Source organism: Suncus etruscus, chromosome 7 (assembly GCF_024139225.1).
Source record: "Suncus etruscus isolate mSunEtr1 chromosome 7, mSunEtr1.pri.cur, whole genome shotgun sequence".
In the NCBI taxonomy this organism is placed as follows: Eukaryota; Metazoa; Chordata; class Mammalia; order Eulipotyphla; family Soricidae; genus Suncus; species Suncus etruscus.
The window spans coordinates 23928089-23944116 of record NC_064854.1 but is presented as its reverse complement, the minus strand read 5'-3'; the positions used below and the strand labels follow the sequence as shown (position 1 = coordinate 23944116).

At 41.4% G+C, this 16028-nt stretch overlaps 1 protein-coding gene across 1 annotated transcript in view; it reads right to left on the bottom strand.

Moving 5' to 3' along the window:
• Positions 1-16028, bottom strand: part of CACNB2 (calcium voltage-gated channel auxiliary subunit beta 2) — a 296476-nt gene that overhangs the window by 125491 nt on the left and 154957 nt on the right. The gene's annotated exons all lie outside the window — the stretch shown is intronic.

Genomic DNA, 16028 nt, shown 5'->3' with positions numbered 1-16028 from the left:
ATATGATTTATAGGAAAATGTGGCAGCAATGACACCTTTAAGAAATGGAATTGTTCCCTAGTGGCTTTCGGAAGTTCCTTGTCCACAATGTCAAGGAGCTCAAGGTGCTGCTTATGTGCAACAAATCTTACTGTGCTTAAATCACCCACAATGTCTCCTCCAAGAATCGTAAAGCAACTGTGGAAAGAGCGGCCCAGCTGGCCATCAGAGTCACCAATCCCAATGCCAGGCTGCGCAGCAAAGAAAACGAGTAGACAGTCTTTGGGCATGTGTTAGTGTGTTAATAAAACCGTAAAAGCACAGAGCTGAGAGAAACCTTGGGGTACCCCTTAGTGTGGTTAAACCAACCTCCCTCTGCCAAATGGGGGAAAAATGAAGAAAACAACAAATGAATAATAACCAATAATATTGTGAGAACAGGTTTCAAAGCAAATAACAGATTAGTCTCCAGAAGTAGAAAGAATTTTGTAGTCAAGAAATACAAAAATATTCTCTACTCCCTCTAGAAGGGGCCAGATCCATACAGCAAGTAGGACATTTGACCTACATAGGGTTGACTTGAGTTCAATCCCTGGCTGTAGGATATGGAAATATTTCCATATCCTATACCTGGCATCCAATATAGCTCCCAGGACAAAGCCAGGAGTGAATCCTGAGCATATCAGGAGTAACCTTTTAGCATCACCAGATGTGGTCCCCCCAAAGTAAAACCAAACCAAAAAGAACAAGAACAAAACCAAATGTAAACACATAAGGAAACCAGCCATGAATAGATGAACAATCTCTGAGAAAAATATCAATGAGCAGTGACCACATGAGATATTTGATGAACCTACTAATCAGGCACACAAATTAAATACAAATTAAAATCACAATGTACTACTCTACAACCATGTTAGAATGGGGAATCCTCCTGGCTTCCTATAAATGCCAAAGAAGAGCTTGACAAACGAGGCCTGAAGGATGGATCTAACCAGCCACTTGTTCTGCAAAACCTGAAAACTGATTGATGCATATTATGCTGTCAATGGTGGGGGAGAAAAACCACGAGCAGAATTCATTTTGTGACCCACAACATCTAGACTTCAGTGTTCATAAGCAAAGGTCTATAAGAGTTCAGACCCATTTGCTCATGTATAATTTTTGTTCTGTGATAGAATGACTGAGAGATAGAGACCCAAGAGTTCATCCTGGTTTACATAATTCCTACTTAGACTTCCACAGCTAGAAGTCTCGTGGCTTTTATTGTAGAGGAACTAGACTTTCCCACAATGCTGGTGGGGATATATATTGGTACAGCTGCTCACAGGTGGAAGGGACTCAGTAGTGAAAGTGATTCACGACTTACTCCAGGTTCAGAGCAGAGGATGGGACTCAGTGATAGAAAGCATGATTTGTGTGTGTGATGCCCTAGGGTCCAATCCGTGGCACCAACATACGCGAAAATACAGACCTAGAGAAAACTTTAATCAATAGAAAGGTAACTAGATTCAGTAAGTTCTCGATGACCCTGGTGGTGATGGGAAAACACTGGTCACTATCTCAATGCAGAAAAAGGTGATTTAGTTGTAGGCCCCATTCTGTAAGGAAAGCTACTGGTCATAAGGAAACACATGGACAAAACCCCATAACTAAAGCTGGATGGAGAAACCAGGTTTCAGAATTATAAATTCTCCCTGGAAGGGATGTTTCTATAATTTTTATAACAAAAGAGCAGCTGATTCACTTGCTAAGAGATTCTTTTTTATTGTCAGATTTATATTTTAAAGTATGGGGGGTGATGCCTTAAGGCTGGAGGACCCTCCCAGCAATTCTTGGTTAATGAGGTTGGAAGATTCCATGTTGGAGCTCCGGGATATTTGACTGCGTGAGTTCCTACATGACCACACCTAAAATCATGCTTAGTAGCAATGATGCTTGGGTCCATTCAGTGTCAAGGATGGAATCAGCCAGCTTCATGTAAAGTCTGAACATCATATCTCAACTATCTCTCTACACCCAATATTCTATTTGGGATGGTGATGGGCTATACCTGATGATGCTCAAAGATTACTCTTGGTTCTGCACTCAATAATTACTCTGGGCAGAGCTCAGAGAACCATACAGAATGCTTGAGATTGAACTCAATTGGCTGTGTGCAAGGCAAATGCCCTGCTCGCTATACTATTGTCCTGGCCTCTATATTTCAATTTTTATAAGCCTGTATAAACAGAAGGCAAAGAGGCTAGCTTCTGGAATGCGGAGTCCTCAATCGAAGCCACTTTTGTTGTTTTAAACTTGAAAACAGCAGCAGACCTTTCTGGACTCTGGAGATGGTGGCCAAAATTTAACCAGATGTTATGTTGCCAGGAGACACCCCCACCCAAAGAAAGGGCACTATTTCAAAGGTCACATATTTCAAGTGGCCACATCAGACTTCAAAGTCCAAACTGTGTATCTAACCAGCAAGGATTGTGAAAAAATTCCCTTGATCACACCCCAGTTTAGAACTTATACCATCAATAGCATCGTCTGTGATTACAAAAGTGCATGATATGTGTACAAATATGGGTAATTTTGGCAAGCTTCGCCAGACAGTGAATCATAATAGCAAAACAATATCTGAGCGTGTGTATACTCTAAGCCTCACATGTGTTTCTTGGTAAATAACAGCCAAACACATGGTTTTCTCCAGAAATAAAAATAGGAAACAATTTCAACTGGATAGTAAAAACAATAAAATCAAAATTCCTCACCAACTGAGTTTTTTTGAGTCGTTGAGCTTTAATGGCCCTAATACGTATATTAAGCTTCTTGATTTATTGTTACTTGTGTGATATAAAGTCCAACAGAGTTGGTTCTATGAGGAGAGAATATGGGGACGAGCTAAACAATTTTGGTCCAAAGTGATCTTATTTAGCTTACATAGTTATAAACATCAGTTTTGTTTTGTTTTGTTTTGTTTTGTTTTAGAGCCACACTTGGTGGCACTAGAACTTACTCTGTACTCGGAGATCACTTTTGGTTGGACTTGGGAGACCAGAGGAGGTGCCAAGTCTGATGTGAGCTAGGCTAGCTCCCTGCCCACTGTACTATTTCCCCAGCATCAAGAATTCAGTTCTCGGGGGCCGGGAAGGTGGCGCTAGAGGTTAGGTGTCTGCCTTGCAAGCGCTAGCGTAGGACGGTCTGGACCGCGGTTTGATCCCCGGTGTCCCATATGGTCCCTCCAAGCCAGGGGCGATTTCTAAGCGCATAGCCAGGAGTAACCCCTGAGCATCAAACGGGTGTGGCCCAAAAACCAAAAAAAAAAAAAAAAAAAAAAAGAATTCAGTTCTCTTTGGCCCTCTTCTCACCTTGACAAAATATACTTCCCTCCCCCAATTATTTTAAACAGGTAAGAATCCATTATAGTTCTATGCACTTGGAAACAAAATGGTGAACATTTTTTTAATCAGAATTAGTAAATATTCTTTCAATAGCATTCAAAAGAAAAAAACAAATAGGAATAAAGTAATAAAGTTTATAAGTATTATAAACCGAAAACTCTAAAATATTGTTGAAAGAGATTACAGAACAATGAAGTAAGTCAGAGCAATAGTATTGCGGGTAGGGTTACTCCTGGCTCTGCGTTCAGAAATTACTCCTGGTGGGCTCAAGGAACCATATGAGATGCCAGAGATGGCTGAGGGCCAGGCAAATGCCCGACTTGCTGTGCTATTCTGCACACCCCCCTCCCATTTTTTTTGGTAGCATTACAAGATTTGCTCAAGTTAGCATAACTGGTGACTTGTTATAGTTCAATGAATCTTGGAAATTCAGTGTGAAGCTGAACATTTCCATGTTTCTCCTTAAAACAAATATTTTCCCATAAAACAAAAACTTGCTGGGATGTGTGCATTGGGAATGATGGGGACTGAATTCACTCTCATCCTCCTGCCTCCCACCCCCTTTAGTCCCCAATCGTCCTCTCCTCATCCCTTTCTCTCCTGCTCTCTTTCAGCTTTTCCTCTAGCTATGTTCACTTTTCCCTTCTAATGAGAAGATGGTATCCCATAGCTTTGGGTTCTTCCCTCTTGGTTTTTTGGGGTGGTCCTAAGTGTTCTAAATGATTGAGGGCCAGGCTCTGGGGTTTAATATCAATGAGTTACTTCCTTATGAGTCTCCAATGGCTCTTTGAAAGCAGCCCAACTGTCCAAGGAATGTCCTGTCTTGCACCCTACAACCAGCCCTATGCCCCCTTAGCTCAAATGTATACCCTACCACCCTCCTTCCATCACCTTTCCTGAGACTTCAGCACTGCTGCCCCCATCACCACCATAGCTGCTGTCTCATTCCCTGAGAGCTGCCAAACTCTGACAGGCCCCAATTCTCTCACTCTTACCTCACTCTGCTTCTCTCTGCAAGTGCAATAAACAGGGTGCAGAGCTTATGCAAACAGGCATTTAGCCAAATCTCTGACCTCATCTCCCCTCCTTGAGTGCCCTCCCTGCTGCCCTGGTCAGCCTTCATGCTCAGATCATTCCATGGTGTGGCCAGGGCAGGGCCTCTATGCACTGGCTCCTTATCTGCCCCTCATTCGGTCATGCCCTTGCTCCAGCTGTCAGCTCTCCCTTCAGAGGCATCAAAGTGGGCCTGATCCCCATCATAATCCCCATCAGGCTCCCCCACTAACTCTTTTATTTGCCACGGGCAGCCTTGTGCGAAGACCCCAATTTGCTGCTTTTTTACATCGCAGTTGCCTAGAAGAAGCCCAGGACTGAAGGCTGGTCCTTCATGCTTATTTCAGCTCACAAGTTATACACATACAGGGGACAACTGGTATTGTGGTGGCGGCTGGTGGGGGTCACACTGAATCCCTAAAGCATAGAGTATTTTGTACCAAATACAATGCTCTTGTAAATGGAAAACAAGCCAGTGAGTCATCATGAACATGTGGCCACGGTACTTGTTCAGGAGCAATCTGACTCTTTGTCCACCGAAAAGGCACAGTCACTTACGAGGTGAATCTCTGTGTGTCTCAGCTCTGCTGCTGCAACTCAACAGGTGATGGGCTGGAGCTTTAGGCTCTAGGATAAAGAGAGGCTGTTCGGGGCTTGAGAGCTAGTACAGTGGGTAGGAAACTTGCTTTGGTTCCATTGTCAGTACCCCATATGGTCTCTGAACCCTACCAGGAATAATCTATGAATGCAGAGCCAGGAGTAAGCCCAAGGCACAGTGGGATGTGGGGGTGAGAGAGAGATAATTGATTACAGTTCTTATTTCGCTCATTTGGTACACTTTTTCACATCCACATTTCTCCCAAGGTACTCTGAGGAACCCAAGATAATTTTAGAAGGTCTGTGAGACTAAATCTCTGAAGAATATAAAGGAAAATCTGCTCCCGGAATCAGGATTTGAGAGATATGAAGACTTGCTGTTTCCTTATTCTCCAAAGCAATCATACAATGCAACTCTGTTGCCTGGGATCTGGTCCACACAGACTGACTAGGAGCCCTGTGGCTTATCTGACTGCTATAATTGAGGGATTACTTGCACTTTGATAGCACTACTCAGTGAACCTGTGTCTTGCTACCCACACTCCTTCTAGTGGCAGTCAAAGAAGATCTCAATGTGTTGTTGCCTTGGTGTGCAGAACTGATGAGTCTGAGTACAAGCACATATGCACATAGAATATGGGCAGATCAATGTTGTGATGTGACGACCATGTGTGCCAACGCATAACTGTAGTCAATAGTGAGCTCTACACCATGCAACTTACAAAGGACTAGGTCAGGCTAAAAGGTCTGCATTGATTGCTCCACTGGCTGGACTTCTGGATTCTCAGCCTTGCTGCAAAGGGAAATCATGGGGAAGCTTCGAGTCCTCCCAGTGCCTGAGCTCCATCTCCTGAGATTCCAACTCAATTGTTATAGGCTGCAACCTAGGCACAGAGAGCTCTAAGCACTCCCCAGGGGACACATATGCCGAGCTGAAATGGAAAATGACTGTGATTGCCCAGGCCAGGCCTCCCTTCTCTGCTGGGCTCCCACTGCTCATGGTTGCAACCTGTGGATCTTGGATTCTTGCCGCTCTTGGATGTCAACCATGAGACCTGGCTGCTGTTTTCATTTCCTTCCACTGTTCCATGAATGTTGCCCTGAAGTGCCCCCTCACCAGGTGTCTTAGATTTTCTCAGACTTTTCCTTCCTGCAGGAGCCACAGCATCTCACCTACACCCCTGGAATTTCTGGGTTCTGCCCAAAATGCCCTCCACCAGCTCTTAGCTCTTCTGATCTGTCCTCAATGTCCATTCAGCCTGCACTCAGGTCACTGACCCAAATTCCCTTTGGCCATGCACTCTCACCTCCTGGTGGCCTTGGAGTGCTCAGTTGTGAAAATAAATTATTCTGGGGGGCTGGCACCATTGCCCTCCTTAGAGAAAAGGCCTGAATGTGATCTCTGAAAGCATTACTGGGGCAATTTAATACTTCCAGATGTGCATATTTTCTCCCAGACAGCGCTGAAGCTTATCTGATATTTTTGGAGGCCGAAGAAATGAACCGAAGGAGAATTAGGTTGTTTTTATTATGGAAATGTCATAGATAGACTTATCAAATGTTCTTTATATAACAGGCGTGCACTTTTGTGGTCACTTGGCGTGGACGCTCATATCCACAGGTGCTTTGCAACCGCAGAAGAACACATTTCAGGGCATGGTCTCAAACCCAGGGAACGAATCAAGAATGCTCTGGAATATCAGCCTTTCATAGCACGAAAGACTGACTTACTCATCTTCACAGAAGTGTGGTCTAGCCAGGAGAGGGCTTTTAAAAACCATCACTTTTAACTTGCCGAATAAGCGTCAAGAGGCATAAATAAAAATTTGAAGGGCGTCTCTTTGGTTAGGCAAGTAATCTGCCACATTCCAAAGAAAAATGAGGCTGGCTTTAAGCACAATCTCCCCCGTGTGAGCAGTGCTTATTCAGCACCAAGTAGAATCTGATTAATCTGCGCAATTTAATCTAATGCAGCAGTATTTAGGGAGGGTGAGGGGGCAGGACCCGTGTGGAAATGCTTCTCCATCTGTTCCTCTCCCCAACTATCACCATATATACAGCATTTCTTGCAGAAACTTTCCAGAATGACCAGGACTGGGTCAATAGCAAATTATGCTTCTACAACCAAGACTGAGTAAGTCACCTTGTAACAGGATCGGAGACAGTGTGGGTTGTGGATAAACATTATGGTGCTCAGGGACTTCTAGTTTGACTCTCAAGGGTATATGCCCAACCCTGCTGCATGCAAAACAGGCACTCATGTTATCTCTGTGGCCTGGAACATAATTTTAGAGCTCCACTGATATGGGAACAAGCATTTTATTCACTATTTACTTTGGGTTTCTACATGGGAGCATCGATAGTAAGCTCATTCCTTTCACTTCTTTCTTCTTCTCTATAACTTCCCTCTCCCCAACATTGCCTCCAAGTATATTAGGTCAGATTGATGGCAATTACTCCTGTCTTCTGTTCTCACTTTGTCTTAAACCTGAAGGCCAAAGACTCAGAAAATCAGAGGAACAAAGACAGCAGGATGAATATTACAAATAATTCAGTTGGCCTCTGAACTCTCTGCCCAAGAACTGTGCGATCTAGAAGTGCTTTTTTTTTTTTTTTATGGTTCCCAGTTGCTGCATTTTAATGCTGGGAATAATCTGAGTTGGCAAGCTCATTTGTTGGATGGCAGTGCCCAATGAATATAGGGTGTTATCTATTTGATTTGGAATGACAAAGAATTGGAAAATGCCAATAGCAGAGTATTTAATACACTCATAATGCCCCAAGAGGGCTCAATAAGGCTGGTCCTGGAGACACTACCTGTTAGAAGCCTTTCCTGTTTTTCTAGGAGAAGATCTTCTCTTCACAGACATGGCCTCTGTCATTGCCCCCAATTATGCTATTTATGCAAACACATGTCTAATATACCGCTCTACCCTAAAAATCTCATAAAAAATAAAGCAAATGGCCTATCAATTCTTATCAATGCAGGACATCATCCAAGAGCCCTTTGTCTTCGTTGTTATCTACAATCAGGGGCTGTCTGAAATAAAGATCTGCCATACAGTTGTGCCTTATGTTCTACATGTAGTAAATCAGTAGGTTACCAATGGCATACAATGTGTCCTTGGTGGTAAGTAGCTTGAAGATGGAGGTAACTGAATTTATGTGTCCCTGTTTCCATGTATGCAACCACAGTGCAGCTCCTGAAAACATTCCTGGAAAATAACCAATACCATTCTTTTCTGGATAGGAAGATAGAAGGATTGAAAGATCGAATACCACACAAATTCCTAGCCTTCTGCTTCCCCCCTGAATGTGGTTCTTTAGAACTTTCCAAGTAAGTAAATTTTCTAGCAGTAAAACTTTTCAGGGCTGGAGAGATAATACAGGAGGTAAACTGTTTTCTTTGCATGCTACTAACCCCCGTTCGATTCCTGACACTCACAGTTCACACAACCACCACTGGAAGCAACGAAGCTAGTAGTAGTCCCTGAGTACCATCGGGTGTAGCTCCAAAACAAATTTAACCCCAGAATTATTTCCCTTAATTGATCAAAAATATCACAAATGCATTTTGTGTGTGAATAATCTCTTATCCCATATATTCTTACATCAGATGTATGGAACCCAAGTCCATCTTTTCTGGATGAATCAAGTTTCATAATTAAAACTACCAAGAAGTGAACTATGATACCATTAGGGTTCAAAACCCAGAAACTTCCCAACTGTTTGTTCTGCAACAGTAAATATATTAATTGTGACATAGCTTCCACAAGAGAATATTAGAAAAATGCCAAATATCTTGGAAATGCAATATTGAGTAAAATAATTAGTCTTCAATGCAAATGCACAGAGAATAATATTTCATTGATTTAGCAAATAAAAACTGGATAAAATGACTCTAATGCTTAAGCATATTTCAGGATTGATTATATAGTACAAAAAAAGCAGGGGTTCATTAATATGAAAGTACAATAGTAGGCACCTCTAAATAGAAGGGCTGTGATTAGGAAGAAAAAGGAGATTGAGCAATGTTTCTAAGGCCGTTGGAAATGGCCTTGTTTTTTGACCTTTTATGGGGAGTTGTTATGTGGGAGTCTGCTTTGCAATTATTTGGTTAAATTTGGATACAGTAGCCTTTGGGTTACAAGTTTCTATATACATAAGTTTTTGAAAATTGTTTTTATTGACTTAAAATTTTTTTCTAGGGCCATACCAATAAATAGTACAGCAGGTAGGGCCTTGCACACAGCTGACCTGAGTTTGATCTCTGGCACCCCAGATGGTCTTCTGCCAGGAATGAACCCTGAGGAAAAGCCAGAAGTAATCTCTGAGCACAACCAGATTTAACCATCCAAAATAATCAATCAAATAAAAAATTTCTTCGATGTTTTTAAGCAGAAAGCAAGGCTTAGATATTCAGTCAACTTATCACTACTAAGCGTATGAAAATACTAAATCCAAATGATTTAGCCAGCTGTAGTCAGAAATGCAAGATAAGACATTTTAAGAATTTATTTCCCTAATGTCATATTTTGACAATTAGTATCTACTTTAGGCTTAAGGCTCACAAATGTAGTCATTATTTATTTCCCATTCATTCATTCATTTTGAAAGCAGAGATAAACATGATGTATAAAATGCTGCTGTTTAAAGGAAACAAAATATTTCTACTAGAGATATATAATAGCCCTCTATAATTGCTTCTGAATCAACTGGGTTATTTTGTAACATTAAAAAAATGTAGGATACTTTCCTAGGACAAAAGACTATTACGTATCTATTTACAAAACAAAACACAATAGTTATTGAGTCAGTGAGCAGCAAAGAGTCCTAATAATCACCAGATACAAACCACAAAAATCTCTTCCATGCTCATTAGAAGTCATGCGGTCTCATCCATGAAAGACGAATCACAATTTTTTCTGTGTTATTTGGCTCCCTTAATGATCCCTGCCATTATCAAGCACTAGGAAATTGGAGCTTAATACACTCAAGTTACTTTAGCATTTTGCAAAGTTTTATCAATAACAACAACCCCAAATTACCTTGCATCAAATCTACAAAGAATGGCATGAGCAAAGGTGGCAGAGACCAGTAAGAGATTGTGGTTTCTATGGCTGCTACAAATCTGGACTTCTGAGGCTACATCAACTAAACAAAACAATTTTTTTTGTGTGGTTTTTGGGTCACACCCGGCAGTTCTCAGGGGTTATTCCTGACTCCATGCTCAGAAATTGCTCCTGGCAGGCACGGGGGACCATATGGGGCGCCGGGATTCGAACCGATGACCTTCTGCATGAAAGGCAAACGCCTTACCTCCATGCTATCTCTCTGGCCCCACAAAACAAATTTTTAAAAAAAACCAACTACCCTGTTCATCACCAGATCCTGCTAACTAATGGAAGAAATTACTTAATTCCTCAAGATATATAGCCTTGAATTCTTGCAAAGAACTAAATCACACGCTAAGAAAATCTCTCAAAGTCAGGATGAATCACAGTATTTAGACAGCCTGCTTATATAATCAATGAACAGAATTGGTCACAAAGGGAGTGAATTTGTTCTGTTGCTGATGCTCTAAAAGGTATTTTCATCAGAGAAAATATCTCAAGACCAGGGCAGGAATGGTAGCACAGCTGTAGGGCACTTGCCTAGCACACGACTAACCCAGAATGGACATCAGTTCAATCCCCGGCATCACATATGGTTCCACAAGCCAGGAGATTTCTGAGAGCATAGCCAGGAGTAACCCCTGAGCGTCACCGGGTGTGGCCCCAACACAAAACAAACAACAAAAAAGAAGAAAATATCTCAAAACCTTTTCAGATGCATCAAAGCTTCTTTTACCAAATTTTTAATTAAAAATATGGGGTCATGCCTGGCAGTACTCAAAAGTTACTCTTGGCTCTGTGCTCATAGATCCCACCTGGTGGTGCTTTGGGAAACATAGGATGCTGTGAATCAAATTACAGCCCATATGCATATCAGCATGTGTAAGGCAATTGCCTTATGCTACCCACTGTACTATCTCTCTGGCCTTGACATCACAGCTTCTTAGCTAGACCTATGTCTGCTTTTGATTTACTGATTCCTCTGGTTCCAAGAGACATATTTTCCTGTTGTCTTGCTCTTTAGGAATCCTGCAGTCAGAAGTATGTGAAGAGTTTACTAATGGTCTCCATAGAAGGAAACATGTGAGCTCTCTGTTCCCCTTCAGTGCTGTCAACAGTAGTTCAAAACACAAATCAAGTAAATTGAGTGAGGCAATGATTCTTTTAGTCAAATTCTTATTTTCTTGGCTATGGTTATTCCACTTGTAATGAAATGTCTTTTGGTGGCATTCCAAAGCTTGCTGAAAATCAAACAAGAATTGCTTGACACTAAAGTGAAAATCAAGTACAGTCTGTTTATTAACAACCTCCAATCGTCACTAGATAGTGTTTTAGTCCATCAATAAAGAAACAAAGGCAAGGCAAAACCTAGAAAACGAGGTGGTTTCCTAGTAATTCACAAGAGTGATCTCAATCCATGTGAAAAAAATAACCCTACTGATAAATTAAACTACCCCCGTTGTTCAGGTGGAAAAACAAAAGCCTTTGCCATTAAGTAAGTACCTTGCTTAAGGTCATGATGAATAAGTGCAAAGCTGGGACTCTATTCTAACAATCCAGACTTTTTACAATCTTATATTCACATTTTTTTTTGGCAAGGGGAGGGGGAGTAGGACTCAATTAAAAACATTTTTGAAAGCATTGTCCTTCATGGTTGGATTCAGACATACAATATGCCAGGGCTAAGTCCACCACCAGTGTTGTCCTCCCTCAACCAGGTTCCCAGAGTGCATTCCATGCCTCCATCCGCTGCCCCAACCTGTAGCATAACAGGCTCATTTTAAATTTTGGTTGTTTGGGTCTCATGATTTCATTGTTTTTGGCTCTGGCTTGGATATTCAGTTTTGTCCTTTCTTAACACTATGAATACACCTGGCAGTGTTTCTTAACACTACATGTTGGCCCCTGAAAAAACTCAATCTTATAAGTTATTTTGGAAGCACCTGTCTTTTCATATTTACAAGGGCAACTGCCATTAACTTTAGGGTTTACTTATTCAAAACTTTAGGGTTGTGCATAACCAAGAGTAACTCCTGAGTGTCACCGGGTGTGGCCTCCTCCCACCCCCCACCCCCCACAAAAGAAAACCAAATATCTGTTGGCTACTGGGTTAGGGAATCCCAAATCCAACAACCAAGATCTTTGTCCTCCCATCAAATAAACAAGGTGAATTTCCCAGAGTTAAAAAGCTTCTGGTATGTCCCTGGAGTACAGTGGGTAGGGTCTTTACCTTGCATGCCAAGGATCCAGATTTTATCCTTGGTATCCTATATGGTCTCCTGAACACTTTGAAGGGAAGAGTGTAAAGTCAGGAGTAAACCCTAAGCACCAGTGGGTGTGGCCCTTCTCCTCAAAAAACTTTAACTGGGGCCGGAGAGATAGCATGGAGGTAAGGCGTTTGCCTTGCATGCAGAAGGTCGGTGGTTCGAATCCTAGCATCCCATATGGTCCCCTGAGCCTGCTAGGAGCGACTTCTGAGTGTAGAGCCAGGAGTAAGCCCTGAGCGCTGCCGGGTGTGACCCCAACACCAAACCAAACCAAACCAAAACAAAACAAAACTTTAACTAAGAATGGTAATAAATTAGTTCGGTTATTCTAGATGAAAACTTAGAATGGTGCATGTTTCATTCTCATACAGGTGGAAAATGACCCACGTATTTCAATTGTCTAATCTATTTTCACCTCTGCAAATAATATAGAAAGTAAAACAGAAAAAAACATAAAACACTCTGACCTTTACTGAAACGAAATAAATTTACTGAGTAACATAGTCCAGAATCATTTTAGTCTCACTATTAAAAATGAGCAATTTTGGGGGCCAGAGCAACAGCACAGCAGGAATGGCATTTTCCTTGAACAGGCCAACCCCGGGTTCCATCCTCAGCATCCCATATTTTCCCTTGAACCTGCCAGCAGTGTGGCCCAAAATCCAAAAATGAAGAAAAAAAGAGCAAATAATTAATATTCAGATCTATTGACAATACAAATATTTCTTAGGACAATTAAAACTTATAATTTCTATGATTATAAATTATAATGGCCTATAAATTACATGGTTCTCTTATTCCCTCAAATCCCAACTTTTAGAAATGGCACATTATAGTATAGTGTTTTATAACAACTCCTTTATCAACAAAACTATTAATTAAATTAGTCGAATTATTTGTCACCATAATGGAATGTTTCCAGGTGATAAAAAGGCAGGGCTACAATCTGTTCATTCATTTCCTCAGTACCCAACATGTACTTATTACAAAAGTGAACACACTCTGAGATTACTGTGTAATTTGTTCAGTGTTTTATACTTCTAGTGGAAACTATAACTGCCCAGCCATCTCTAATGAATTGATTCTTTTCATCAAAAGTCTGTTTGGGCAGACTTCCCATATCAATGGAGATAAGTTATTTTAAATTGATGTCCTACAAGCCATCATTCTGTAGTCATCTCAAACAGAGTCAGCTCTTTGAAAAGGATTAACTACAAGAAAGCACTGCTTTCGCATTACTGTGGGAACATACCGAGGTCCTCAATGAAATACATCTGTGACTCCCTTAACCACCAGCAACATAAGAAGCTCGAGTCAGACTCGGTGGCAGGAATTATTTCCTGGTTATGTGAAACATGCATTCCTCTCTCCCTCTAGGCTGGCTGACTTCACTAAAGCCTGTTATGAAACCTCGATTACATTACCACTCTCAGACCCTGGGCTTGGGAAGAATATCACTGTTGCGTTTGGGGTGAAAGAGAGCATTGCAAAGACAAGACTTAGTTCAGAGAAGCAAAGAAAAATATTTTAAAAAAATACAAAATTAGGTAGCATTATGAAACTGTAGTTTCCAATTGGGGTAACTTTGCTCTCCCAAGAAGACATCTAGTAAGTTCTGGAATGTTTGTTGGTTATCACAACTAAAAGAATAGCTGAGAATGGAGAAGGACTACAGCATAGGACAGTCCTTCCCACCAATGACTTATCTTGTCCAAAAAGCTAAAAGTGATAAGACTGAGTCCACTATAAGCCTCAATTATTACTGAAACGTTGAGTAATATTCATAAAGTACTGCTCAAAACACAGGGAAGATACTGGACACATAAAATAAAAATCATTAAATCTAGACTAAAAAGTTCCCCCATTGTCTAAATAGGAATTCCTCTTAGTGACAGTGCTTTGCCCAACAGCATATAATATTCATGTATTCTGTGTCCATAGTACATAATATTCATCATGTTCTGTGTTGTGTCCTAGACCTGGCACTCTGCAATGTGCCCTGCATTGTCCTAATTCAAGCCTCCTACAGACCCATGAAGTCAGTGCTTTTAGTTCAAAAAAGGACCATATATGGCCATGAGAATCCTCTAGAGGTCAGCAGTCACTAGCTCTCTCAATCAGCAATTGTCAGACATCTGACCTTGAATACTGTGACCAAAAGCCACTCTCAGGAGAGCTGTCTCCAGCTCAGGAGTAAACCCAGTAGACACTGTCCCGAAGTTGGACCAGCCATTCTTCAAAACTACTTGGAATGTAGCAGGAGTTGGGTCTTATGAAAAAGGCCTGTGTGAATTTTAGAGGTAGATTTTATTTTATTTATTTAGAGGAGTCTTCCGAATGATGCTCAGGAGGCCCAGGAGATCCCAACTAGTGATTTTTGGCCAACAAGGCTGGTGATTCAATGCAAGGGCCCAAGGTTGCATGTGGGGTTGGGTATTACCCAGATCTCCCTGGAGGTACTCAGGAGACCATTCCAGAAATGAGACCCAACTGGATGCATGCCCAGCATGGTACCAACTCCTAATTCCAAACGTAAAATTTTGAAATGGAAAATTCCAATCCAGTACACACAGAAGGTTGGGATTTGAACTCCTCAGCTCTAAGACTTCTTCCTGTTCCCACACACACTCTCATTGCTGCACACACATTCTTTTCAAGGGTACTGACAATGTGATCTTCAGAGAGCAAGAACATCAGGTGATGTTCACAAGACTTCACACAAGACCTCATTCAAAGTGAGGGGCAAATGAGTCTGGCCATTGTGTAATCTTAGCTGGTGAAGTTAGGATGCAACAAATGATCCCCTGAGCAGTTAAGCCCTGAGAAAATAGTCATCAAAATTTTTAAAAAGTTGGGCCAGAATAATAGCACTGTTAGTAGGGCATTTACTTTGCATGCAAGCTGACCCAGGTTCAATCTCCGGTATCCCATATGATCCCTTGAGCCTGTCAGGAGTAATTCCTGAGAACAGAATCAAGAGTAACCCCTGAGCAAGTCCATGTGTGGTCCAAAAAAAAAAAAAAAAAAACCAAAATAACTTTTAAAAGTCTTAATGACTAGTCATATATGTATCTTTAACTTCATGTGTCTTTAATATTTAAAATAATTTGACCCAGTAGAAATACATCATCTTAATTCCAATCTAAAATCTGTAACTTAAGTTTAGACCCAAAGTGTTAAGTTAAATTTATAAAGCTTGGGCCCGGAGAGATAGCACAGCGGCGTTTGCCTTGCAAGCAGCCGATCCAGGACCAAAGGTGGTTGGTTCGAATCCCGGTGTCCCATATGGTCCCCCATGCCTGCCAGGAGCTATTTCTGAGCAGACAGCAAGGAGTAACCCCTGAGCACCACTGGGTGTGACCCAAAAACAAAAACAAAAAAAATTATAAAGCTTATTTAATGTACTGGAATCTTACATTTTATATTTATGATTTTAATTGATTAAATATTCAATGTGTTAAACACAGAGGTTTAAGCACATGTCTGGCATTCAGTTGATCCCAGTTTGATTCTTGACACCGTCTGGTCTTCTAAAAAACACAGGGTATATCCCTGAAGGTCCCTCACCATCAGCAGTTGTGGCCTTGCAGGGCCTAAACACTGCTGGGTTAATCCCTGGCAACTCAGCACTG